The sequence below is a fragment of the Lycorma delicatula genome, chromosome 1 (genome assembly GCF_047948215.1).
Source record: "Lycorma delicatula isolate Av1 chromosome 1, ASM4794821v1, whole genome shotgun sequence".
Taxonomy (NCBI): Eukaryota; Metazoa; Arthropoda; class Insecta; order Hemiptera; family Fulgoridae; genus Lycorma; species Lycorma delicatula.
The window spans coordinates 10,461,747-10,473,211 of record NC_134455.1 but is presented as its reverse complement, the minus strand read 5'-3'; positions in this window follow the sequence as shown (position 1 = coordinate 10,473,211).

Genomic DNA, 11,465 nt, shown 5'->3' with positions numbered 1-11,465 from the left:
TTCGCCACAGTAAGTCTCTCTGTAAGTTGTGATTTTTTTTACTTATGTGTGTGTCTTTTCAGGTATTTTAAGTAATTCATTCATATTGTTAGGTTTTAGTTTTAAGTTGCTTTCGCATGCCTTGCAATATACATTAATAAAAGTTATTAGAAAAGTGGATTATTATTTTTATATGCATTGGTAATTATAGAAATAGCTGTACAAAAGGGATGTAAAATGTGATGATCTTGAAAAGTAGTGTAAAAAAAAAATCATTTTCATGCATGTTTTTTGTAAAATTTGAATTCCGGATCATACAAAGTACTTTTCGTAGTAAATAGTTTTTAGGGGGATTTTCTTAAATCTGATATTTTTGTAATATAACGTTTTCTATTTTAACTGTTCATAGAACTCTATCTATTAATATCTGTTTATCTACTCCACTGCCTTGGTTTTATTTTTGGTTAGCTTCTCGTAGAGTGATACGTAGTGTTGTTTGGTTTTACATATTTTTTAACATGTTCTGTTTGTTTATAGTTGAAATGTGTAGAAAAGTCAGGGTTTTTATAAAAAATAAGTATCTTGTATACAAATATACGCCCAGCCATTAAAAAATAGGGCCGATTTCGGATGCTGAACATAAAATTGAAGAATTGTTTGTGATGAATATGCACTAGCATCGCTATGTTTCCAAACAGGTAATATTTGTTTTATGATTATTATTAGACAATACAACTAGTGTTTCATTAATATCATCAAGATAATTTTCAGAAGATAAGATTTGTTTTGTTTTCTGATGCGTGCCTTATGTATAAAAAATTTTGCTTAATTTTACCCTCATCCTAACTAGAAGACTTATTTGTGTTATGACTAAAATATTATGGTCAGTATTAATTCTATAACTGTAATGTACAGTTTTCTCAGTATTTATATATTTTTTATTGGTTTATAAGTCTTGTTTTATAATTAACAGATTTTATTGCAAAACTAACCTAACTTTTCAGGAGAGTTAAACAACAGCTTCAATGTTAAATTTTGAATAGGAATGCATATTCATAAAAGTGAAAAGGTTTAAACTAGGCTTCCTAAAAGAGATTGGATAATTTAGCACAACATGCAGGACATTCAGATTAGTCATAAACTGACAAATCTAAAAAATGCAATTTTTCACATTCGTTACTTTAGCATGGTGGTGACAATATAATAAATTGCTTGCTTAAACATTTTTACAAATTATATTGCCAATGTCTATCAATGATTTAACCATTAGTGTAATCTCAAATACACAACAAACGTTTGTTTAGTACATTAACATAACAATAAATGTCACCACCACCACCATTACTAATCAATTGTTTTTTAGCACTGATCAGATCTTAGATCACCGTTGAACACTTGATCCCAGATATGAACTTTTTTCTCATTTTGGTGTCCTGAATCGTACCTTTTTTTATATTTTTTCAGACCCTTTTTAAATACTCAGGGCAACCGGTAATTACCTAGAAGACGCTGCCTCGGTCGGCCCTGAGTGATGTGGTTGTAGATAACCCACCCTGTGCTTGCAGCTAAAAACGCTGTACTGTAGATCGGGGTCCCTCATCATTACCACCACTTCTGGTCGCCACGACACCTCTCCCCAGGAACGCTACTTTTCCCATCCTTATATCCTAATCAGGGTCCGGGTATGCACCCCACGCATACTACCCCCCTCTGAATCACGCGCCCACCTCGCATACCTTGAGGGTCCTCAATGCTTCATCGGAGCCCGCAATCCAACCACTCTTGCGTGTGGGTGACTAAAACGGCCTCAGCATTGAGGCTTACCTCTCTTGTCCCTACACGTGTCCTCGATTCAATCCCTGGCGATCTCGTTTTTTTCGCCAGTCTATTTTTTTTAAATATATTTATTTTCTATGCAATAACCCCGTGACAGTATTTTTAGGTGTCACCTTACTGGAATGCTAACTCGTCATTATGGACCTAACATCCTATAAGGTAAGAACAGAACATATAAAAATTGAAAAAAAAGTAACAGGACCTATAACTAGACATATTTTTTTAATAAAGATCCCTGAGCAACAAATGCTCACATATCAAAGAATCAGAACGACTTACGTCATTGACATGCTAAATGAAAAACAGACAGAAAGGCCAAATCCCTTATAAACAGTTTATATACTAAAACGTTAATTAATTTGGAGGTAAATAAAACATGGCCCGTGTACAACATCTCAATATACATTTATAACCTGACATATAGAACAAAATAAAATACACATATACAAAAATCATCATTTACATCATGTACAAGAAAATCAAAAATCTATCGCCACTTAATTGCGAATCCAAAAAGGACTCTTGGGTAATCTATTGTTCATAGAAAGACCGATCTCGAGTGGAGGACACGACAACGAAAAATATATACAAGAAGAACACTAACAGCCTTTCTATCTATTAGATCCAGGCAGAAAAAAGGAGAACCGTGTATGAAAACTAAGGTAAGGTAACTACGGTAAGGTGAGATAACTCACCTTACCGAAATACATAGATACAAAGAAAAATTGATTGATAAGGAAACGCATATGAAAAAATAGACACAATTACAGCACTGTAGTTCGTTGAAAAAGAAAAGAACAAAAATATCCGTCGTTTGTCCCAGCACGAAGTTCCCACGATGGGTTTAATTAACTGTACAAAACGTCATAACCACAACGGCCACTTGACATATCTTAAAAACATAATTATATCTTAAACTAACATAAAATAAACATTAAACAAGAAATGGTAGTAACTGTAACAATGATTGCATCACCGGAACCCGTGAGCCTCACTGCCAATATTATCTGCTTGTTCTTTCAGTTGGCCCCATTCCATCATCTCTTCCAGCTTGGTCTTTAGGATGCACGTGACCAGTCTGGACACCTCTTTCCATGGTTTTTGTTTCGTAAGCATATGGCCGACCGTGTTCTCTGGCATCAGCCAATCCTGTCCTTGTAGGCGGCTACTCGCTCACTTTTCACAACGGTAAATCTTGTGCTCTGGGGTGCCAGCCCAAAGTAAACACAATATGGAGAGTTCGCCGCTTGAACTTGAAAAGATAGGTCCCATACTTCCCGTGCCACGAAAGAAACCGAGTCAGTAAGTGGGAAACCTCTCCATGCTTCCTCTGAATCCAGGGGGCCAGATGGAGGATCAACCGTCGAGTCCAAGCGCCTTTTCGGGAGGCATCCCAAAGCCCCTGCCATTCGTGCCGCTGTCTTCCACCTTGCTGCACCTCGAGATCGGAGGGACGCCCGCAATCACTTGCACCGCATCCCCCGATATGCAGCCGTCACCTTAATCGCTGCTCTTCGTTGCAGCGAGGCCAGCCTGTCCACATTTCGTTTCAGATCTTGTGCGTCCACCCAGACCGGAACTGCATACGTAAGTGTTGACCGCGCAGCTGTCATAATCAGTCTTGCTTTGCTGGCCTTCGGGTCTGCTCGCACTGCCATCAGTCAACTTAATGTGGCAATAACTGCTTCACATTTAGTTTTAATCTCCCGGAGATGGGTGGTGAAGAGCCCTGATCTATCTACCTAGATACCTTGCACTCCACTGCTCCAACCACCCTAACCCCGTCAACCTCGATTGCTATAGTTTGAAGTCCACGCCTCCCACAACAGCTACCGTCTTCCTTGGAGCAAGTTTCATTCCTTTCCTCCGTAGCCAGACACTGATTCAAGTTATTGCAATATTGGCGGTGTTTTCCACCTGCCTTTCCGTGCGGCTAGCAAGTAGTAGTGCCAGGTCGTTGGCATACGTGACCACCACCTCTGCCCCGTCTTGAAGCTCCATCTTCAGGAGGTCGTCGTATACCATATAACACAAGAGTGGACCTAGCACCGACCCTTGTGGTACCCCCACACGTAGTGACGAAACGCATCACCTCTTCTATATAGGCGATGATAGTCCGATCGTGGAGATAGTTGTTAGATATCGCCACCAGATATTCACTCAGGCCCCTGCTCCTGATCCCTTCCAGGGGACACTATAAAATGCGTTTCGCCAGGTGCCTGCCGCAAAGTCTTGGCCCAGTCCACAACGTAACGAACAGAGTCAACGGTCGCTTTCCTTTGAGATTTCTCCCCTCGCCAATTTCTTCCCGTATTCGTTTCATAGTCAGCCTCTCGTAAAGCTTCGCCAGCTCGTGTAGAAGACAGACTGGTCTGTACTTTTCCTACTGATCTTCAGTATCCGGTTTCGGGAGCAGAACCAGTCTAGCCTCCTTCTAATTTTGAGGGAAAGTCCGATTCATCAACGCCTTGTTCATGAGCTCTAATACTACCCAGACGTGGTGGCTCACCAGGTTGTTAACGATAATGCCAGGAACTTCGTCCGGCCCCGGGCTCTTCTGTCCTGTAATTCTCAGGGCCGCAGTCCGCAGCTCCTCTTCCGAAGGCCTGGGAATCGCGCTCTCGACCTCCACCCAGTCCAGATCCATGACTGGGAAGAGGGTTGATACCGCTCTCGTCGTTTGATCCTTGGAAAGGAGGGGCAGTCGCTTACCAAACCTTTTCATGACGATTTGATAAGCCCTCCCCCACGGTTTGTCAATCAGATCCTATATCAAGCGATCCGAGGCCTTCCGGATTTCCTCTCTGAGGCGTCCGGTGATATTCTTCCTCAGCCAAACCCCCGTATATGATCACTACTGTAAACCACACGCACTGATCTCTATAAAATTGGATAGGAGATCCCGTGTATTTGAATTGGTAAAATTTGAACACTAAATGAGTGGTAGAACTAACTAAAATGAATCGTCGCTTGCGCAGATGTAATATACGGATAAAACTACGTTTTAAACCGATGCAGTAGAAGTGTTCTGATTTTGTATTTTGAACACTGATCTCTATATAAATTTTCTATAACTGTCCGTAAATTTCTGCTTGTGTTGCGAAAATGACCATTCTTTTGGTTATCTGACTTAAGTAAAGTACGCATCCCTACCATCACTATTATAGTCGTGCATGCCTACAATGGTTTTATTTATTTCCCAGCCGCTCATTCCACGGCGCTTGAGTATCCTTCAATATTGAACACTTTTTTCCTGTTTATCATCGGGGAATTACCGTCAGGTATTACTTCAGAGGATTATATGTACGAGTTTTAAGTTAAGTACAGTCTCAGGTCGACCATTTCTGAGATGTGTGGTTGAACAGTGAGACAAGAAGAATTTGTCACGGACCACAACGCATCATCTTTACCGTTGGGCACGTCCGGCCTGGACTAGTTAGAGTTTCATTTAAAAACCTACAGACAGTGACAAGAGATGTCGTAGACGAGGTATCGAGTATGTTCTGATCACGCCAGAAAGATTGTCTGAATTGTTGAAAATGTATGCAGACATGTTGAGTTAAGGGAAGGTCCGAGTAAGCGTAGAGTCTATTGGTGGTCCTCTGTCATAGCCGAAAGGAGAGCTGCAATTCTTGCCTCGAGGAGGCTGCAGCAAGATACTAAAAGGAACGGTAGGGTTGACGAGGGGCTAAGAAGATTACTGCCGTGTCAGGAAGGCATTAACAAACGCAATAAAGGAGGCCAAGGTCAGAGCATGGCACGAACTGCTGGAAGACCTTGAAGTAAACCCCTGGGGGGTGCTTACAAACTGGTCATGGACCGATTTGGACGATCAGCCTCCCTCTTTCTAGTGAGGTGGCGTTGCGAGTTGTAGTGGAACTCTTCCCAGTAGTTGAGTCAGAATGGAGAGAGATTACAATTTAACACAACGCGAGGTTCACGATCGGGGAGCTCAAGAATGCTGTGGTGACATTACACCCCAACAAGAGTCCAGGACCAGATTTGGTTCCAGGTAAAATAGTCAAGAAAATGGTGGCCAGATACCCCTGGATTGTGTTAGACGCCTTTAATCAGGCCCTAGAGGGCTCTCGTTTCCGGTGTGCTGAGAATTGGCACGACTGTTTCTGGTACTGAAGAAGAGGGATACAGAGATGGAAGGAGTCACTTATCGACCAATCTGTCTGTTAAACACGATCAGTAAACTATTTAAAAGACATTGTTGATCGTGAATTGGCGGAGTTAGAAATGACGGGGGATTGTTCCCTAGACAAAACGGTTTTGTGAAGGGGAGGTCCACGTATGATGCGTTATAATACTAATTGGTCTGCATACTGAGCGGGTGGCACCTGGCGTCTTTTACATGCTGGACTCCAAAACTCAAAGTTCTCTTCGTCAAAGATTTTGGATTGTGAATGCAAAAATAGCTATTCGTTCTATAGTTAGGAAATGCCTAAAATGTTTTCGTTTTAATGCTGATAATCAATCTCGGCAACTTGGTCAATTACCCTCTTCTAGAATCACTCCTTCACGAGCCTTTTCTAGTTGCGCTATTGACTATTGATTTCGCCATGGCGGGCAGAAATCTAAAATTCTTTCAAAGGCCTATATTGCGTTTTTTATTTGCTTAGTTACTAACGCTATTCATTTAGAACTTGTTTCAGATTTAACAACTGAATCCTTCATTGCTGCCTTAAAACGATTTATTGCTCGCAGGGGTATTTGTAATCAAACGTATTCGGATAACGCTACTAACTTTCGTTGTGCTAGAAACACTGTTTATGAATTGTTTCAATTTTTTAAATCGAAGGACTTCAATTCGGCTATTCAATCTTTCTCAAATTCTCAAAATTTCAAATGGTCATTTATTCCTCCTTCCTCGCCCCACTTTGGTGGCTCGTGGGAAAGCGGAATCAAGAGTGTTAAATTTCATCTTCGCCGTGTCGTTGGACAAACCATTCTTACCTTCGAGGAATTTTATAAAATTTTTAACTCAAATCGAAGCATGTCTTAATTCTCTCCCACTTTTTGCTATTTCTAATGACCCTAAAGATCCTGAACCGCTTACTCCTGGCCATTTCTTAATCGGTTCTCCTCTTACTTCATTTCCTGACCCAGACTTTTCCGAAATTCCAGAAAATCGCTTAGGTAGGTGGCAATTATTACAGAAATTTATTCAAGTTATTTGGAAAAGATGGTCTAAAGATTATTTACATCAACTGCAACAACGCAATAAATTGCAGTTTTCCTAATAGAAGTCTGTGCGAGGGCGATTTAGTTTTAATTTGTGATGACAATACTTCTCTATTACTTTGGAAATCTGGAATTGTTACTCATTCTTTCATGGGTTCTGATAATTTAGAGTTGTTGACATTTGTACATCAAATGGTTTATTTCGTAGACCAATACATAAATTGTGTCTGCTACCCTTATCAGACAATTAATTAAAATGTTAAAGTTTTTATTCAATGTTCTTTTTATATGTATTCATATTGTTATACTTATTACTTATTAAGTGTTATGATAGTATTTGTATTATATAGTATTTGTATTATATATTTGTATTATTGTCAATTATGTTTTTTTTCAAAATTGTATCATATTTGTATTATATTACATTACATTCTTTATATTTTAATTATTTATGTTTATATTCAATATCAATAGTTTATATTCAAAATCTGCCGATTTTGGCGGGCAGTAATGTTAAGTTTTTATATCATATTTGTTTACATTTAAAAGTATTGTAATGGCAGTTTTAATTGTTGTAATTCTTTTTCTGCTGTTCAGCTGACTCTATTGTAGACAAGACATAACATGTAGTGGTTAGTAGACCACCTACCATAATATGATTCCAAAAAAGATGCAACTTGACGCAAAAATATTAAGTGCACCAAGAAAACGCATGTGTACTGCAGAAAATGTAAAGTCCACCTTTGTTTTGTGAATAGCAGAAATAGTTTGATGAACTTTCATTTAAAGTAACAGATATAATGTACTGATATTATGTTAAAAATTCCTTTTAATTTGTAATTGTTTGTTTATTTTTTAGTATAATAATAATTTCTAAGCATTTATTACGACTTGTAAGTCATTTATTATGGTAAGATTTGCTCAGTGTTACTGTTTTTCTTGTTTATAATTTTTTAATAATAAATGTTTAAAGTATTTATAGACATAAGACAGAAAAAAAGTTGTATTTTAATAATAATTTTATATGAATTTTATAAATAACTATTTATTTCATAAATAAAGATGTTCATTTGTTATTTCATAGAAACTAACTACCATTCACTACAGATGTTCATTCTAGTGGACATGTTCATATTTTTTTGCCAAGAAAAAATGTTTGGTCTAAATGTATTTGAAGTAGTAATAATTACTTCAAAAGAGTAAAAAATAATTCTGATGAGCGACAAAAAAAGTATTGTAAAAAAAGTTTCTACTATATATAAATTTTCCATTACATCTTTTTCAAACTTTATTCCCAATTATAATGACATAACAGAGAAAAAGGAGAAATTAATAAAAACTGCATCTAATCACTTATTACATGACCAATATTGAGTGATGCAATGTTTTGATTGAAATATTTCTGGTTTCAGGTAATTAAATATGTAATAACAAAGATAAATATAATTTTTGCTTATGAACATGTTACACAAAAATAATTTTTTTTTAATGTTGAAACAAATATGAAGTAAGAATATAGCTTTAAGAACCTTTTTATAAAAAATAAAATTCCGTAGCTTTTTTTTGCTAATTAAATATTATCATCTTAAATAAAATATTCATAAATTACACATTAAAAAAGTCTCGTGTAACAATGAATATCATCATCAACATCATGGAATGAATATCAGTCCTGAGGCTTGGATTTCTTCTAATTATAAAGTATACAATTCTATACATAAAAAAAGTATATAACTGAAAATCATAACTCAAAACCCAATATATTAATTTTAATAAAATCAAATTGCTAAAATCAGGTTGGAAAGTAAAAAAAAAAAAAAAAGTAGCTCATTATATCAGAAATTCCAGTTTAACTCACTTTAGGCAGTTTCACATTTTGTAAAACTAGCCGCTTCAAATGCCAGCCAATATTCTTTTATCACGAGCACATACTGTAATATCTTAAGAAATGCATTTCAGCTACCTCAAATTTGACATCTCCCTCACCGATAGCCCCGACCCATATGTCAAGACTGGAATGACTATTATTTTCTAGAATTTCTTTATTGTATCTTTCTTCCCAATAGTGTTTTCTTCAAAACTTCTGATAAAATTTAATACTTGTGCAGCTTTGAAACCAAATTCTTAGAGTTAAAATAAGACTACTTGCATCAAAGGAAGTTAAAGCCCTCGATCTGTTCTATGATGCTGCAATTTACGAAATCTTTGGCTCTAACATTGGGTGAATACCCAATGAAATTCCATAGTTTGTCTTTGTTGATGAAATATTAACCCATATGGGTTAGTTGAACAACACTGTGACCTCAGCTGGTTACTCTTAGGATTTATAAATAAAATACTAGATAATTAGCAAAACCAAGTAATTCAGGTGTTATTATTGTAATTACAACATACTCTGCTGGTCAGGTACACCAAGAACTACTATTCTGCTACACCAAATACATCATGTGTCGCAATGTCACTAGTTGTAGTACAAAACATGAAACCTAGAAAATCTTTCTGTTGGTAATTCACTTAAATTATAATCTAAGTATTTATTAATACTGTATTAATTTCAACAACCATAACTGCTGTTGTCAGTCAAATAATTATTTATTGTATAATAGCTTTTCTCTTGAAATAATTTTAAAAGATGCTTCATGAAATCATTGATGAGATAAATTTTTCTGGTACTAGTGAAAATTTACCATATTTTGAACATACATAACAAGCGAGTTTTTTTTAAAAAAGGCAATTTTTTGCAGTGGAAATGAAAATTCAACTCGTAGTGGATATTATAATTGTGAGTTTCCAAAAAAGATATAAATTTAAATGTATTGGATTTATAGAAAATAATTACATAAAAAAATAACAGGAAATAATAGAATGTTTATATGTCTAAAGTAGGGCTTGCATGATGGCACCGTTAATGGTGCAACAATCTTTTTTGGATTCTGAATACAATTCATTGATGATCCAAAAATTTCAACACAAGTTAACAATGAATATAAAAATAACCATAATACACATTAATAATAAGGTAATTGTTTAATTACAAAATAGGCCTTACTCAGTATCTTTAAGCCTTATAAGTTAGGCTATTATATGTCTCTTCCATCCTTCATCTACAATACCAAGGAGGGAAATCTCTTGTACCAAATCCAGATCTATTGGCAATCCAAAAAAATCCATACCTTCATTATGATTTAAGTCAAAACCTGTTAAACTTATTTTCTTTAAATTAATCCCAAACCGTTCTATTTAAATCATTCCTTAATATCTTTAAACCGTGTTTAAATATTTACTGTTGGCTGGATTGTGCAGACATATTCAAAAAAGACCTTCCTGGATGAATCCCAGGAAACCTCCATATTGGCTGTTGAACACGAATGCAACATATTCTTCTTGTCTGGTCTCAGTCCACAAGCTTTGAAAATAATCCAATCAATCTTATTTAGATATAAGATATTAAGATTCATAATATACTTCGCTTCTATTACGAGAATCTTAAGAATTTTATAAATCTTTACTTGCAAGCCGTGAACACTGGCTTTGAAATCGTGAATTATTTTTCCCCAACCATTCTGTTTTAACCTTTCTTACTAGCACTGCCTGCCATTTGTATCATATATAATTATCTTCTCCTTGTGATCCTAAAAACCTGATTTTTTTTGTATGAAGTTAAATTTTGAAGATCTTTGTTTCAGAGAGGAGTGTTTTCCTGCTTTTCATTTTTTCCTCATGTTGAGACTACAAGTAGCATTACTTAGGATTTGTGTCATATTACAAAAATCACTATTTATATTATTATCACAAGGCAGTTTTGCACAACAAAATCAGTTCAACTTCGGATCAGGCTTTTTTTTACTGAAATTGTTTTATATTAACCTTAAACACTATCTCTGGTTCTACAGTATCCTTTTTTTACCGCTATATTCATTCTTCTTGTATTCCTTGTTTTGGAAACTAAAAAACAATGACTTGAAGGCAAGCCATAACTTTCCTAACTTTGGCATTATTAAGTAATGATAATGGTTTTTTGTTAGTTAGCGCATAAGGAATTATAAATCTGCACTTCCTTGTGCCCCAAGTACAGTTATGTCATCTTTACAAATGAAGAAAGTGTCAGTTACTTGAAATCCATTAAAAACCTCAAACCCAAGGAGCGAGGGGGTTTAATTCTGGTTTAACAATGTTTTTGTGTTAATTCCTGTCATTCTAGATATTGAGTAATAGGAACCTGCCACAATACTGTAATTATTGCTGCTTGTCTAAAGTATTTTGTTGTTTACATAATCATCAACTTCATCAAAAAAATTCAGTGTATCCAGATATCAACCTTTGTCGAGGGCATATAATGCTGTCATTATGAGACTACCCTTAGAAAGTTTGAAAGGTATATTATGAAATCTCTTGATAATATGCGTTTAAATTTCTGAAATTAAAACAGCAATCTACTTAATTCTACCCACACAGTTCAA